At 48.1% G+C, this 17,161-nt stretch overlaps 1 long non-coding RNA gene and 1 other non-coding gene across 2 annotated transcripts; one reads left to right on the top strand and one right to left on the bottom strand.

Moving 5' to 3' along the window:
- Positions 1-2,751: 2,751 nt before the first annotated feature.
- Positions 2,752-13,872, bottom strand: LOC132243859 (uncharacterized). The gene is made up of 4 exons (XR_009455448.1): positions 13,518-13,872; positions 7,235-7,350; positions 5,679-5,708; positions 2,752-4,938 (listed from the first exon to the last, which is right to left on the bottom strand). It is a non-coding gene; the product is annotated as an uncharacterized LOC132243859 (long non-coding RNA).
- A 1,985-nt stretch (positions 13,873-15,857) lies between these two features.
- TRNAS-GCU (transfer RNA serine (anticodon GCU)) lies at positions 15,858-15,939 on the top strand. Its single transcript has one exon. It is a non-coding gene; the product is annotated as a tRNA-Ser (tRNA).
- Positions 15,940-17,161: the final 1,222 nt, after the last annotated feature.

Genomic DNA, 17,161 nt, shown 5'->3' with positions numbered 1-17,161 from the left:
CCCTAAGCACAGAGTAGTTCCTACAGCCCCATGTGTCTTAACGTGGGAGGGGAAAGGAGGCTGGAAGAACTGAGGAGAGCGGAGCAGGGCAGGGGGTGCCTACTTCTAAATGGACTGTGTGTGCATGTGGATCCTGACTCGGGGGGGAGGGACAAGGAGCCCTCACTCCTGCCCTTGCTAACAGATGACACCAGGATCCCATAACAAAGGTAGGCTGCCATCTACCCACAGGCATTCTTGGCTTCATGGAATATTTGACAATGTTCAGCCATGGTCAGTTGGCATGATCTGAACCATCAATTGACTGACTTGCCAGCTCTGTCCCTAAGACATTGTCCAGAATGGAAAACTGCATCACCTGCCAGGGACTGGCACAGGCACTGAACTTTCCTGCTTGCTGCTCCTGTCTCTCTCCTGGTGGGCACAAAAATACAGTCAGGGAGGGTGGGGTCAGGTCCTTGTTTGCTGGAGCCTTCCTTGTGCCATTCCAGCTCCAGTACCCAGCAGGGCTCCAACCCTGGCATGGGCTGTGTTTGCAGTCCTCTCCCTTTCCCTAGCCTGGAGGCTGCTTGCTTACCTGCCTGGAAGTGCTGAGACAAGCACTGCCCCAACTTCTCCCCTGGGCTCCTTTTTGCACTGCTCTTTCTGGAGGATTCAGCCTGTTCCCAGGTCATGTGGGGCTTTAAGCAAGAGTGGGCCTCCTTAGCCATCCTGAAAAGAAGCCAGAAAAAGGTGTCACCTGTGGGAATGAGAGAGTCCCCATGAGGCACCTGGGTTGCTATAATTACTTCTTTGCTCTAGCATCTGAAGGCCTCAGCTAAGAATATGGGCCCACTGTTCTGGGAAGGGAACCCCAGCAATGCTCCAGGTGACTATATGGTGGTGATGGGCACCCAAGAAGTAGAGGAACAGAAACAGAATACAGCTGGGGGCAGAGCAGAGCAGTGCTGAGGTGCACTGAGATGCCAGAGACTAGAGCAGAGATGAGGAAACAAGGGGAGCCTGCACAGTGCTGTGCTGATCAGCAGAGCCGAGCGCCCTCAGGGTCCAGAGTACTGCAGTTCTGTGGCCTCATTCCTGAAACCCCCTCGGCTCTCTTCTTATCTGAATGACAGTGACTCTACTTCCATTAACACCTTTCTGCTCCCCTCGCTTCAAAAAGCATGCTGTACACTTGAGCCCTAGGTTATTTTCTCCAGTTATTTCCTCCTTCACCTTCATGGGAGCAGCCTTTCCCACCAAAAACACACCCTGCAGACAGGCAACCTTCACTTTATTGGGTTTCACCTTGGTTTTGATAAAAGGCCTCTTCTAATTGATTTCTGAATGCCTCCCCAGGGTCCCCCAAACTGATGAGGGTGGGGCAGGGGGAGGAGGCACTTGGCATCCCTTTCCCTGATATATACTTATTAACATAAGCAGCCAAGGACCTACTCAGGCTGATGTTTTGTTTCTCTACTGCCATCCCTATATTTGAGTGTCCTGGTCTCCAGTCCCAAGCTCCATCTCTTCCCTAAGATGGGCCCCTGCCCTAAACGTAGGGTCCCTGCAAGGGTACTGCTCCATTGGTGAATTCAAGCTGTTACAAATGAGGAAATTAGAGACTGAGGTTGGGAAGGGAATGCATTCCCCCGACCCATGGGCCAAGACCCAATGAAGGCATGTATTAACTCAGCAATAGATAAACTCCAACTTGTCATCCCCAAACTGATCCAAGTCACAACAGAGTGATGGGACTGCCCCGTTGCGGAGTGGGTACTCACAGCCATGCAAGTCATACAACGCGGGAGATGAGGCATCTCTGCTCGGTCAGAGATGGACCTGGTTGCCAAGGAACACTGTGCGTTGGCTGCCATCAACCAATCAGCTCATGGTCTTGGGTTCCATCTTACCCATGGTTCCCCTACTGCCTGTCCCCACTGTCATTTCACAGGCCAATAACAGAATACAATAACCAAACCCAACAGCATCATCCCCTTCATTGGACAGCACATTTGGTTGCAGTGCAACCACGTGGGACAGCATGGTCTGGGCCTCTCTCCAGCCACCTTCTACTCCTGCCAGATTCAGGGCCAGATCTGGCATGCACTATATGTGCCACAAGGGGCTGGACCAGCACACATGCTGCGTGCAGTGCATGGGACTGGACCAGGCCCACACACCAGATCCAACTTGTAGGCTGACCTGTGGGCCCAATCAGGCCTGTGGACGAGCCCTGTGCTACTCATCTGGACCATGAGGCTGGATGAATTTGACATCCCTGGAGTAGAGGAATCTGATGCCCCTTGGCTTCAGGCACTGCCTTCTTCTTGTGAGTAAGGAATTCGAAACTCCTGGGGTCTCTGGTTTTCCAGTGAACACATGTTTCCTACCCTTGCCTTTATACATGAAACATCGCACACAAATAGAGGAGGACTGTAGCTCTTATACAGGAGAGATTACTAATGAAATGAATGTGTACAAACAAGAAAAATGGAATATTAGCACAGGCTTGACTTCCAGCACATGGTAGAGATCTTTAAACGAACTGTCTGGATGAAGTTAGTGCATGGGCTGAGTAACTTTTTTTACTTCAACGTTTTCCATGAAGAATTTTGCTGGGAGATTTTCTGGAAGGAGCATGGTTCTTCTGGAACTGGTTTAACCCATTGCCAAAGAACACCCAATAAGTACATTAATCACAAGAAATAATGTACACAGGACAGAAGATCGTTTCATATTTTTAAGTGTTTTAATTACTATACATGTCAGGCAGGTGGGTTTAATTATTCAGTTACTGTAATAACAAGAGTCAAAATTTGTTCCACTTTTCAGGAACCACTGCATTCAACTCGTAAGTATCTAAAATGTTCATTTGCACAAGCAGACCCAAGAACAGTCAGTAGCAGCCCCGCTCCTATCCCAGTCCCTCCTTCCTTTACTCTTTTAACTTGCCCTTTCCACCCCCAATCTTCCCTCTCAGGTCTCCCTTTTACCCCACTTTCTCATACTTTTACACAGCAAAGCTGCAGTTCCCCAGGATCAGAGAAGAGGAGCAAAGTCCAGACCATTAGGCAAGTCTCAATGTCTAGCCCATCCTCTCCTATTCCCTGTGGTGTAAGAGCATACCAAATTAACTCAGGATATAATTTAGCTTTTGGGGTAACAGAAACATAGGGGGGGGAAAAATCAAACTGGAATGGATTTCAGGAGGTCATTTAATCTAACCCAGTCTTTCCAAATCATTTCAGCCAAGCGTTTGTCTAACCTGGGCTTAAAAACTTCCAAGGATGGAAGTTTTACAGACTTTCTTGGTAATCTGCTCACTTGCTTAGCCACTTTCATAATTAGAAAATTATTCCTCGTAGCCATCCATAGTTTCTTTTTGTCCTCTTCTCTGAGGCTACAGAGGCTAGTCAATCCCCATCCTCTTTATAACTAGCTTTCATTTATTTGAAGACGGTTATCAAATCCCCACTCAATCATCTTTTTCCAGCCTAAATAATCCCAGTTCTTCCAATCTTTTTTTATATGCTATGTTCCTCTATGTAATCCTATCTAACAAATCCTCCTAGTTTATCACTGACACATTGATGACTACTCTTTGGGCACAATGATCCAACCAAGTTACGTATCTATGTTACAGTACATTCTTCTGGACTGGATTTGCCTTAATTTCCTAATAATAATATCATGGGAGATAGCGTTAAAAGTCTTGCTGAAGTCGAGGTTTATCACATCCACTGCTCTCCCTCCCATACACAAAACCTGTCACCTTTTGGTAGAAGGAGATAAAATTGGTCAGGTATGACCTGACAAATACATGTTGGCTGTTCTTGATCACCTTGTTATATCTTACAGTTGCGTAGAGAGATTGCTTGACCATATGCTTCAGATTCTTTCCTGATAACAAAGTTATACTGACTAGACTGTAAATTCCCTTTTGTTTATTCCTTTTTTCAAAGTTGGGCACTATATTTGCCATTTTCTAGTCATCTGGACCTCACCTGGCTTGCACGAGTTTTCAAAGAGAGCAGCTAGTGGCACTGCAACTAAGCTCCATCCAAAACTATGGGATGAATCTTGTTCAGCTCTGTGGACTTAAAAACAGCCAGCTCTTTCAAGTAATTTGTAACCTGCCCTTTCCCATCTCTAAACTGATTGTTTCCATCCCTGTTCTTGCTGCTAACCATGTTTGTCATCTGACAGTTGATTTTTTTTTGCGAAGACTCAAGTGAAGAAAGGCATTAAATGTTTCAGAATTCTCCACATTATCCATTATTAGATTCATTATTAGCTTAATTGAAACCAGAAGTTAAACAAAGTTCACTGACTGATTGAGTGATAGATGGGAGTCCTCTAAGTACAGAGAGACCTGGATGGAAAAGCTAAATAAAGCTCATTTTGGGAGTAAAAAATGAAGAGGTTTATTCATGTTTCAGGAGTGCAGGCTGAGCTGGGTTCCCTCCCCAACCCGGAACCAGGAGTGTACTTTCTCCCCTGTGAATGAAGCCAGTGGGAAAGTGAAGATCAGGGCATTTGTATCAGCAGCAGAAAATGTTACCTGGCCCCATTCATAATTCAGATACACCTGGACCCTTCTGGGGGCTGACCTCAGGGGCAGAGGTGTCCAATCAGGGGAGATGAGAGCAATGTACTCACCCCTCCACCACCACTCCACAGCCCAGATCCCTCCCTCAGGGTTAGGGCTGATGCGCCCCTTCCTCGTCACAGATTCTCTGGCAACCCCCACAGCCCAGGCTCCCTTGTCCCCCACATCCACTTCCCAGAAATGTCTCCCTCAGGCAAATCGCTCGCAGCCCAGCACACAGTCAACAGTATCAAATCTCTCAGGATTCTTGGGCAGATGCTGCCATGCTTTTCCCCAGCTCACACTTTTCCGATACTCAGACAGGATGAGTTGGGGATGGGCCGTAGCTGGATCCAGAGTCACCTTCACTAAAGAAGAAGAGAAAACCAATGCATCCAAGGCAGAGCTCAGACCTGGGAAAGGCTGGGGCCATTCCTCACCCTCCCCAACAGCCCAAGTCTGGCTGGGACCCTCCCTGATCTCTTCCATCTCAGGGCTGGGTCCAAGGGAGCTGCCTCTTTGCTGGGGCTAGACAGGGATGTTCTTTCTCTCTGCCTCCTCCCCTGCTTCATCTCCCTGCTCCCAGCAGCTAGGACTGGGTAGTTGGGGCAGATGGGGTTGGGCTGAGACCAAAGAGGTATCAGTTTCTGAGGTCCATTCAGGCTGAAGGAATAGGCCAGATTGGAGACACCACAGCCCACAGGGAAAGCAAAGTTAAGACCCAGCAGGCAAAACAGAGGTGAGAGGATGCCCCATGGAGTTACTGGAAGTGACAGGTCAAGCCAGGCAAAGACCTGCACGTACCAGCCCAGCCCAGTCACTCCTTGAGTCAGCAGCAGTGTGTTTGAGGTGGAGATTTTCTTAACCACAGATGAAAGGTTAATGAGCTGACCTACATAAAGTCAGTGGCCTTCCCCGCAATATTCACTTTATGTTGTTGGGAAACTTTGAGGTGCTTAACCTCAGAGGCTTCTGCTGCAGATGAATCCAGTGCCACACAATAATTTCCCTTTAATTAACAAAACATCTATTGCTGTGAATAGGGGACACTCTTCCCCATGGCCCCACCCTCTGCTCTGCCAGCCCATTCTTTCCCAGACTGACTTACTTGCTTCTGGCGGCTTAAACACCAGAGTGCCTAGACAGTAGAGGGAGAGAGAAAAAAGAGTTTTGTATTATAACATTGCTTCGCAATGCCCAATTTTTACTACAAATCAGGGTAATGGTGCTGTAATTCTGGAAGGAAAAAGAAAGGGAAGGAGAGAGGCAGACAGAGACATGTCAAAGCTCCCCAAATATGAATTTAATCTGATTACAGATTAGCCAGTACTAGGCCTAAACACCACTTAAGTCCCAGAAATACAATTATAAGCCTCGCTCACATGGCATCTAATGCCGCTGGTCTTTCTGATATGGAGAATGATGGAAAAGGTCTGTTTGGAATGAAACAGGGCCAAGAAAGGAGAACAGCAGCACTTTGCATCATCTAACAGCTTTCAGGTCATGAATTAGGGCATGGTTTAAACCATGGCATGTGCCTGCATCAGATGAGCTAGCTCTCTTGTTTCACTCAGTTTCAAAATAGTAATCTGACTACCCAGCTCTCTTACCCATGAGTATGTCTATTCTGCTGCATTGCAGACAGCTTCCCTGAAGGATTATTGTGGAAAGCCATCAGGACTGCAGCCTGAAGTCATGGACTTGGCTACCACATGCATTTGAAAATCACTTTTTTTCTATAAGGAGCTGCCAACTGTGGTAGGGGCAATTTTAATGCATGGGCCAGAAGGTTTGAGCACACAGCTTAATGCATTTTTTAAGCATGGGCTTCTACTCTGACTGTGAGGAATACAACCATCAATGCCCATTAGGATTAAGCAGGAAGGAGGTATTATTTCCCAGCCTGAAATGCTCAGGAACTCCAAACTCCCAGAAGGCAAAATTCAGAGTACATAACTGTACACCTTGGGCCTTGTATCATTTCCAGAGACCTGTAGTCCTTGCGTGTTTTAAGAACAAGGCCTCTGTGGCCAAGGAATTGGTTTGTGTTCCTTGCTTTCCAGCCATGTTGTCCCCCAAAGTATTCAACTAGAAAACTGTTTATATCCTAGATGAGCTCTTAGAGAGTGTTTGTAAGTAGCTGAGCAAGCTCTGGATGCCTAGACACAAGGTCTGGGTTGTTGGTAGGGTGATCACAGGTCCCAGTTTTGCCTGCAGCAGTGCCACTGACTGTGGTGAGGGTAGGGGAAATAAGTGTCCTGGATTTCCTTTAAAATAATCTGGTCACCCTAATTGCAGGGCAGCTGGAGAGCAGTTCCTATGTGCCAAGTTGGATGTCTTGAACTTTGCTCAAAAGCCCCACAACTAGAAACACTGACAAGAGTCTAAGCAGACCCAGGTGCCTGGGAGGCACTTGGCACCCTTAGGGTGGATCTAATCACAGAAGACCAGTAACCTCACAGAATAGAACAATAACAACAGGTTTTAAGTAATTCATTGCTGTTTCCCTATCAATTTATTATACCTGGAAACATTTCTAAACCCTTTCTCCAATTTAAAAATCTAGATTATTTTTTTCTACACTTTACAATCGGATTTTGCAATAGCCTCTCTTTCTCCCAACATCACAGAGACATAACTCAGTTTGCTCAAGCTAATCAGTACCTCAGATGTTCCTCAGAGTTGCCTTTACAGGAGAAAAATTTGGGGAGAATTCATAGACTCGCTTTTCCAGCACAAGAGCAATATCCATGTGCTGCTGGAACTTCCACTCCTTGCACCTAGGGAGAGATAAATATAGTTTTCTACTGCATTATTTTATCCTTCATCAAACATTTTCTTTTCTGTAGTCCTCATTCACATGAATGCTTTACCAGGAAATGGTGTTATAAAGGGAAGTAACTTTCAGCATCAGAGCAGGTACAACCCAGGTACTAGCAACACAAGCATCCCCTGGACTAGTCCATCCATTTGTTTTGGCTAGGACCTTGAAAAGAGAGCGCACATCTAGGGGAGAAAGGAATAGGCAGAAGGATCAAGAAGTTGCAATGTCACTGAGCCTCCTTGTGCCATGAAGAGAAATTTTCAGAAGCTGATTCAGACCCCTTCCCATCACAACCAAGAGAGGCTGGTAAGGCCTGTGTTGTGCAGAGATCCATCCATCTATAAATGGATGGAGATCCACCACCCCAGATCTTTACATGTAAATGAGCTCAAGTTGCAGCAAAGGATTTTCTCACTAGGAGGGTAGTAAAACACTGGAGATCATTACTCCTTGTTGTATCAAAAGGCACATCAGAAATGGGATTTGAACCCACATCTCCATACAGAGACCAAAACACCCAGGAGAGGGGAAGACAAAGCCTTGAGTCTCATGCTTTAGACCACTCCACCATTCTGATATGTGCTAAATCTCTTGACTTAGCTCACAAGATGGCTGCCATCATGTCAAGGAGCTGTACCTGCACACATTTTGACGTGGCTTAACTTAAGTTGACTTAGTTAAGTCACCTTATTTTAAATTGACTTAGCATGTATTTATGGACACCCAGAGACTTCCTCCTGCTCAGGGATGGCATAGACTGCAGTTCTGGTCCAGTCATTGGTTAGGCAGAGGGAGGCTAGTTTGTGCCCTTTTCATCCCAGGTCTCATAGTCCTTGTGCAACCTGATGGACACAAGCTGGTCCTAAGAGTCTGGAAAAGGGAGAGCTAAGTCAATGCACCTCTCCCCACACTCCCACAGAGCCTGAGCTTAGTACCTTCCATACAGTTGGTTGCTAAAGCACAGCTTGCCAGTGTCAAGCTGCATCATTATCACAGAGCATCAGTTTCCCCAGTGTGTATCTTTGTTCCAAGTTAATTTAGAGAGCAAAATAGGCCCACTGCTACCTGCTGAAATATTACACTGATTTGAAACTGGGAATGTGGGTGAAATAACTGAGCAAATTTTGATTAAAACATGAGTTTATCTTTGCTAATATATATTAGGATTTTTGGGCCAATCTCGTGTGTTTTGAATCTCCATTTTTTTTTTTTTTTAGACAGGAGAAAGGCTTTGCCATGTCAGGGAAAGGGAAACTTGATACAAGACTAAACACAAAAGATCAGTGACTTGCAGGTAAAATGCTTATGAGAACATTGTGGTAAACAGACCTAGCCACTATAAGAGAGGGAAATGATGAGAAGGCTGAGAGGGGATCTGGTGGCCATCTAGAAACTGGCCAAGGGGGACCAGCAGGCAATGGGAGAGTCCCTGTTCGCCCGAGCACTACAAGGAGTAACAAGAAACAACGGCCATAAGTTAACTGAGAGCAGATTCAGGCTAGACATCAGGAGGCGCTACTTCACAGTCAGGGCAGCTAGGATCTGGAACCAACTTCCAAGGGAAGTGGTGCTCGCTCCTACCCTGGGGGTCTTCAAAAGGAGGCTAGATAGACACCTAGCCGGGGTCGTTTGACATGGCAGGGGGCCAGACTTGATGATCTGCTCAGGTCCCTTCCAACCCTACCAACTATGAAACTATGAATTTGAGGTGAATGAAGCTCAGCTATTTAAAAGTTTGGAAATACATAGTGATAGGACCAGACTACCTGACCCCTGTCTGTGCTGTTGCTGCTGCACTTTGGTCTTGAAAATATATTTTTAACCTCTACAAGGGCAGCTATTGGCATCAGACTGGGATTTCCTACCTTGTATTCCTGGGCAGCCTCCTCTACAGGAAACATAGTGTGACCTTGATGATCCCGTGACCCTCTGAAGACCACACAGATGGGAGCTTGACGATCTTCACAGAAGGGTTTCAGGGCCTCCTTGTGTTTCTCACACCCTCTTCCCTCCTGCTGCTGGGCTAACTCAGCTAACTCAGCTGGGCTAACTCAGCTAACTCTGTCATTCATTCTTGCCAGGGTCCTGTTGGGCATGAAGCTTTTCTGCTGGGCAGTTTTTCTGCACTCAGGGCAGGAGAAGTTTGTATCTGATTCCACCCAGAATTGACTGATGCAGGCATGGCAAAAATTGTGCCCACAGTGGATGGTGACAGGGACTACGAAATAGTCCAGGCAGATGGAACAAAGTAGTTCATCTTGGATTTTTCCTGCAAGACTCCTTCTAGCCATGGTACTTTGCACAGTGTGTGACATCATTAGTTTCACTTTCTTGTGACCTGGATCAAGAACTGGATGCATTATGTCCTAGCTTTGTCTCATAGGCTGAGCTAGCATAAGGTGTGTCTGAGAGTTCAAGCCTTGGCACAGGGCCGTGGTGAGAAAGGAGGCTTTATCTGTGTTGGGAATTGTGTCCAATATCATGGGTGGATCTAGAATTTTGAAAAGGGGGTGCAGATGGTGAGCTGCATCATCACGTATAAAACAATATCTATTTTTCTCCAGTTGAAAATAAACTAGAAGCCTTACGAATATGCTAGGGACCTAAGGCTCTATTAATCAGTTTAGGATTGAAGCAAAAACAAATATAACTTCAAAGGAATGAGTTAAAAAAACCTGCAAGGCTGTAAAATAGGAGCGTTATTACTAGGAGCAGCTAGCAGACATCAGAATTGCAGAAGAAAAGATAGCTTGACTGGCAGAATATCAAAAGCATTATAAAAAAGAGAGGGTCATTAACACCTGTGGAACGAAGAGTATAGAAGGTATCAGGTAGATGATGAGCCATGAGTCAATCAGCTTCCTCAGCACCATCTGACTAGAAATGCTGCCACTGCCAGGCAGTTGTTTTTAAACTTTGGATGGAGCAGAAATCCAAGGGTGGTGGGATAACGGGGAGTGCACCAGCGTGTCTCTTCTGTATCTGCCCCTACCTAATATGCAAGGAAAAGGCCTATTTAAAGTCATGAAAAAGGCAGAGATTTATTTCCTTAAGTATAGAAGAAACATTTTGCTCCAGCTCCTGAAACACAAGTTCAAGCCCTGCTCTGGACTTGTGCCAAGGACTGCTACCCACTGTAACTGTGCAACAGAGGCTACAGATACTGCTGTGCATTACCCACACTCGGGTGCAGCGTACCCTTGACATGATAAAAGAATGAGAGCATCACACCATTTTCAAATGTTTTTCATTTAATTCATTCAGGTTCAGGCAGCACATGGTCTGGTCCTACAGGCTCTTTGGGCTACATCTGCACACAGCAGTAGGAACCTCAACAGTGCCACAGATGCAAGAAACCCTTCATCTGCTGCCATTCAGAAGCACTGAGGAGTGAGGACCCTTAAGGGAAGAATGTTCACAATCTGCATTTCCAGGGTGTTCGAGAGGGGTAGCCCATGTCCAGAGTTGATAAGGCACAGCCTGGGAGTGGGTGGGCAGGTTGCCTTGTCTCAGCAAAGTGAATGAGACTCTCCGCCATTGTAGTGGAGATGTAACCTTAAATCAGGGCACTGTTTGTGGTGGAGGACAAGTGCTCACTGTTAGGAAGCTGTCCCATCTCTTCCAACCAGCAAGGGTCCCTTCAGGTGATGATCAGGGCTTGTTTCTGTATCAGGAGTATGTAATGTGGTCATTATTCAGAAGGTTCCTTTTGGGATCCAGCTATACAATTCACCATACACAGAAGAAAAGGGCAGCCCCTGCCTCAGAGGAATTAGAGTCGCTGGAAAAGACCGAATATAACAGGTGGCAACACAGAAGGGGCAGAACTAGGAGGCAGCAAGAGTTTTGGTTGGCAACAGAAGTAGTGACTACAACAGAGCAGCAGCAGAGTGGAAGAAGTGCAAGCAGCAACTTTGCCACAGAAAACAAGAGAGAGAGAGCATTTGGTGCTAACAAGAGCAGCAAGCTGTCCTTCCTTGATGGTCTAGCGGCTAGGATGTGGTACTCTCTGCTGTGGCTGGGGTTTGATCCTTGGTCAAAGAAGTCTTTTTCCTCCAGCCCTCCTTCTTGCTGGCTGTGGTGCCCCCTTGCCATGCTCTCTGTCCAGCCCTGCTGCCTTTGCATTTACCAGGTCCTTGGCCACCTCAAAATCCTTTCACACCAGGGCCTGAGACTGCTTTTTCAGGGACACTGTGCTGGGAATTGCTGCCATGCAAGTGGAAGCACTTGGGACATAAGCAGCACCATGGGTTGACTCCTCAAAGCAGAATCTTGCAGGCTTCAGAAGGACTTGGGGAAGTGCTGGGCATTGGCATTCCCTCCCAGCAAGCCCTGGCTCATGGGAGCTTAAGTTCAAGTCCTTTGCGCCAACTCACACTTCCCAGGGAAAAGTCCAAGCAATCCAAATCAACATGCAGCTTGGAGAGCAGGGAGAACATCCGCTCTTGAAAGGAATCTCTTTCTCTCAGGTCAAATGCAGCTCTGAGGAATGGCCGTCCCCATTGCTTGCCCTGCCTAGTTGCTGTGCCCAGAATCACCCTTGTTTGGAGTGCAAGGAGCTTCCACACAGGTCAAGTGGCTCATTCATTTCCAAGAGGCCTTCTCAGGTGATGGAGAGCCTGCCAGGAGAGGACCACAGCACCAGGAGAGCTGCTGAAAGAGGTGCGACTGGCTCCATTCCTTGCCAAGGAAGGTGTGAATGGCTCCGTTCCTGCTCCCAACTGAGAAGCTCATGCTTCTGTAACCCAGGTGGTACTCCAAAAGGTACCCCCTCTCCAATTGAAGGGATCAAAGCAGGTGCGCAAGCGCTGTGGGAGGTGTAAGGACTCTCCTCCCCTTATAGAGCAGAGCCAGATCACTAATGGAGACTTAACTATATACCTTTTAATCAGAGAACAGTACTGGGAACATAACCAGTATAAACCAGGCTTCTCTCTGTCTCTTTCCTAGACTGGGAGCAACGGAGCCTCAGCGTCTCAAGTTGTCCTGCCAAGCTGCAGAGGCTAGCACATTCTCCACTGATGGAGAGGGAATTAAGGCATTGCACCCCACTTTGGGGCTGCCTCCTCTCTCCCTACCCTCCCTGCTGTGCCCTGTCTCTTGGGACAGTAGCACCTTTCCACCTCACAGTGCCCTTCTCCCTGGTTCACCAGCACCTGTCTGGCTGCACTCTGTGATTCTAAATGGGAAGTTGATGGTCAGCATTAGCAGGTCTTCTGCAGAAAGAGGAGGACAGTGGGCCCCTTTGTGTAATTAGCTAAGTCAAGTGCAGGCAATCCCTGACAAGAGGGCAGAGGATGCTCCCAACATGGGGCTTAAACCTAGGACCCTGAAATGATCAATCCCATGTTCTACCAACTGGACTAGCAGGGGTGCCTTACAGTGGGCACACCTCTCAGGCAGACAGGAAGCCTTGGTCCCAGGTGTTCACCCCTGTCTCATATGTCCTCTTTCCTTTTCTCAGCAGCCTGCCTGAGTCGCTTGGTAGGAGACCCAAGTGCAGGGCATGGTTTGCACTGCCTCTGAAGGAAAGCACTCTGGGCCACCTGATCCAATACCTTCTGCCAGGTAGACTCCTATCATATCAGGAAAACCCAGAAAGAAGAGGCCACAGATACCTCTTACCTGCCAACCTCATACTCACCCCAAACCTACTACACAAGCCTGCAGGGGTGCTGGTTTATCTGCTGCGGCCTGAATAATCTTGGCTACCCCAAAATTTAGAAACAAAAGAAAAAAAAAGAATGATGTTGGTTGAGCTGAGTCACCCATCCTCAGAGACACTGCCATGGCTCCAAATAAAGCAGAAGCTATGAATATTTGCTCTCTGGAGCCCTGGCACTGGTCAGGAGGGCTCTGACCTTGGCATATGTCAGGGTGCAAAAAAAAATTCTCTGCCCTACAAAGGCTGCTCTTTATGGCCCACTTACTCGGCCACACTGGTCCCAGTTAACCCCTGTAATGGATTTGGTGTTAATTAGCTCAAACAGTCCTTTAACTATATTGAGTTCTTTATTTCCCGGGCCCACTGGCCTCTCAGGAACCACCATAAACCTTACTCCCTACCCAAACATTAACATAATCCACATAGGTTTCATTCACCACGACTGAAGATTAACTCACAGACTGTGAAAAGATGCCTTCAGCTGCCTGAAAACTTCCTTCTCCTCCTTGGGGTGAGTTCTCTGTCATAGGACTGCTGGCACCAACTTTGCAACCACGGGTCTCTTCCCAGACCCAAAAAGTCTCTGCCCTGGTATTGCATCCATTAGCCAAGCAACCCTCTTCCTCTGCTTTCTTATCTTCCTGACTTTCAGTTCTCTCAGCTCTTCTTTCTTCTATCACAACCTCCCTGACTCCTTTCCCTGGGAGCCTTTTAACTTCCTTGGCCAGCCCCTTATCTTTCACAGCTGGCTCAGTCCTCTGAGCAGGCCTGTAATGAGCCCCTTAGAGTCCTTGCAAGCTTGCGGACTCCTCCAGCCTGGAGTGCACAGTCTGACACAAGCTTTTGCCAGCCAGCCTGCTACCTTCTCCCCCCTCTCCCCCCCATCCCAGTTACCTAGATATGCTGCTCCCAGTTAACCCCCACCACTTATCAGTCCTGGTTACCTGGTGATACTGGTCCCACTTTCCCCACCTTATTGGTCCCATTTACACAGCTATACTGGCCCCAGTTACCCCATTTACTGGTCCTAGTTGACACCCCTTACTGGTCCCAGTTGCCCAGCTATACTGGTTCCAATTACCCAGATATAATAGTCTCAATTAACCTCCCTTCCTGGACCCAGTTACCCAGCCATACTGGACCCAATTAGCCCTCTTTACTGGTCCTAATTACCCCCCATCCCTTACTACTTCTAGTTACGCAGCTATACTGGTCCCAGTTAACTCCCCTGACTGGTCCCAAATACCTACCCCCTTTACTGGTCTCAGTTACAGTTACCCAGGTACACTGGTCCCTATTATGTTGTGCGCCCCCCCCCCAGTTACCGGACCCAGTTACTCGGTTATGCAGTTATACTGGTTTCTAGGTTTTTCAAGTTCCATTTTATACCCATGTCACTGTAACGGAGAAGGGATCAGAGCAGCAAACTCATCCCAGTTAGTTTCCCATAACAAATGAAACTGCAGAGCAGCCTCAGGGGAAGCTGTTTCACAGACTGAAGTTAAGCCAATTCCTTAGCTTTGGTTGTGGCCTCTTGTGGAAACCTGTGAAGGGCTCTGCTGGAGCAGGTTGGCAATCTGTGATGGTCTCTGCTGGAGCAGGACGGAGGCCCACTGATCTATCTATGGGCCCTGGCTTCCCCCAGCTGGGAGCAGGCTGGAGTTTCCCTTCCCAGCCTCTCCTGCTGCCCGGTTCAGGCTCTAATGCCTCCTTTTCCTTCCCTGGCAAGGACTGGTGCAAAGCGAGATGCGCAGGGATTCTGCAGACAAGCCACTCATTTCTATTGTCGCTGTGGGCCGAAATCCTTAAGGCCCATCATTGTTCCTCCCCCACCAGTGCACACACCCATGCACAAACACCCACATGCACACAAATACATATGCACATACACATACAAACACACACACACCCATACACACACATGCACACACAGAGACACACACCCATATACACACATGCATGCATACACGCACATGCATACACCCACGCACATACATACACAAATGCATGCGCATACACAAAAGAATGCACGTATACATGCATGTACGCACATGCATTATACACACACATTAATACCTACGCACATACACGTATGCATACACATATGCGCACAAATATGCATACACACAAATGCACATGCACATGCATACATGCGTGCGCGCACATGCACATAAATACACACATGCATGTATGCACATGCAAGCATACACACGCACACTAATACATATGCACACATGCATGCATACACACACAGACACTAATACATATGCACACACACACATGCATACACACATGCACACGTACCCGTATACACGTGTGCATGTGCGCGCACACATGTACACATGCATACACATGTACATTAATACATGTGCACACACATGCACAAAAATACACACATACACATGGACACATACACACGCACACTCACGAACATGCATGCACACACATACACGCATGTACGCACATGCCCACACGCACACACACGTATACACCCACACGCACGCACACGCATACACACACACACGCACACTCGCTCCGCGCCGCAATCCCCGCTGCAGGGGGAGCGGCTCCGCAGGGCTCCTCCGCGCAGCGCTTCTCGCAGCCGCACCCCGCTGCTGCAGGTGTCCCGCATGCCCATAACCCGGCTCTGCGAGCAGCGCTGCTCTGCTCCCGGGCAGGGGCGGGCTGAGCAGCAGCCCGGGAACCGAGAAGCTCCAGGGACCCTGCTCCGTCTCCCCTAATTAATGCATTATCAGGGTATGCCCCTTAGATGGAGCTATCGGCAGCCTGAATAAGCAGACGAGGTGGCCGAGTGGTTAAGGCGATGGACTGCTAATCCATTGTGCTCTGCACGCGTGGGTTCGAATCCCATCCTCGTCGGGGAGCTCACTTTTCTCACCTGAAACTATTTCTCCACTTTCCCTCCAGGCCCAGCTCTACCAAATAAAGTGCTGCTTCCTACTTCCTCCACACGAATAAAGCTGGCACGGAAAAGCTGCAGGCTGAGCAAGCAGCACATGCCAATACCCTTTCATCTATGGCACAGAGGGCGAAGTTTATTCAGTCCTAGCAGACCTTGCCAGGGAGCCGGGCTCTGCTGATTTAAATGGCATTGAAAAGTAGGGAGGTAGCAGTACTGAGGAGTCCTTAAACCTGTCACCTTTTGTTCTTTGGGCTGGAATCACTGGGGTCTGTTTTATGCTTTCCCCCATAATCACTCCCGCCTGCTCTGTCCCCATCGTTTCCTCCTTTAGCTCGGTGGGACACGTCCCCGTGGCTGGGGTGGAGGACCGCGAGAGGAGCTGGAGGGGCTTGCACTATCTGGTTCAAAGCAGAGCAATCTGGGCATCGTTGAACAACCCACTGCCACATATTGCTAGCGCATGGGACCAAATTGAGCTACCAGCTGCTACAACAGAGTGCAGGCCTGGCTGAGAAGCTGAGGGCATGGGGAAAGGGGAGAGGTGGTCCTGATCCTGGATGCATTCCTGCATGACCTACCCCAGGGCAGGCAGTGCAGGGAACCCAGGTCTGGCCTGCAGAGGGGAGGGAAGTAGTGGTGGGTTTTGGGACAGGAGACACGTTCCTTAATTAATAAAATGTGAGTGGGCAACAGTCACCTCCCCTGAAGCGGGGAGAGGAGCGTAAGTCTGTCAGGCTTTACGGGGGGGCTGGCTCTGATGGTTCCAAAAAATGCAGGCTCAGGATCATCTCATGTTGGCTTTAAAAGGTTCTGTTGAGTTAACTCGGTCTCCAGGGTGCCAACATCTAGTCATGGGAGGTTCAACCCTGTGTTGAGCAAATTACCCCATTGAATCTCACTCTATTACAGCCTTTTCTTGCTCATCCAGAAAAGTATAATGGAGGGGTAATGATTGCTAGACCTCAGTCATTGGGAGATCAAGGATGAAGCAGCCAAGGGCAAGCCAAGTCCAGGCAGCAGGGAGGCCAGGGCAGGTAGAAGAGAGGGTTGTGTAAGGGGCCTGCTTGGATGGGGCTTTCCCTACCTCTGATTGCTGAATAACTTGCCTTGGAGTGGGCGAGGGCACAGCTAAGATAACTTCTTTCTCACATTTGTTTTTTGTGGAGCTATTTGTTGGCA

The sequence above is a fragment of the Alligator mississippiensis genome, chromosome 11 (genome assembly GCF_030867095.1).
Source record: "Alligator mississippiensis isolate rAllMis1 chromosome 11, rAllMis1, whole genome shotgun sequence".
NCBI lineage: Eukaryota > Metazoa > Chordata > Crocodylia > Alligatoridae > Alligator > Alligator mississippiensis.
Note: the sequence above shows the minus strand (reverse complement) of the source record. Positions and strands in the feature narration are given on the sequence as shown.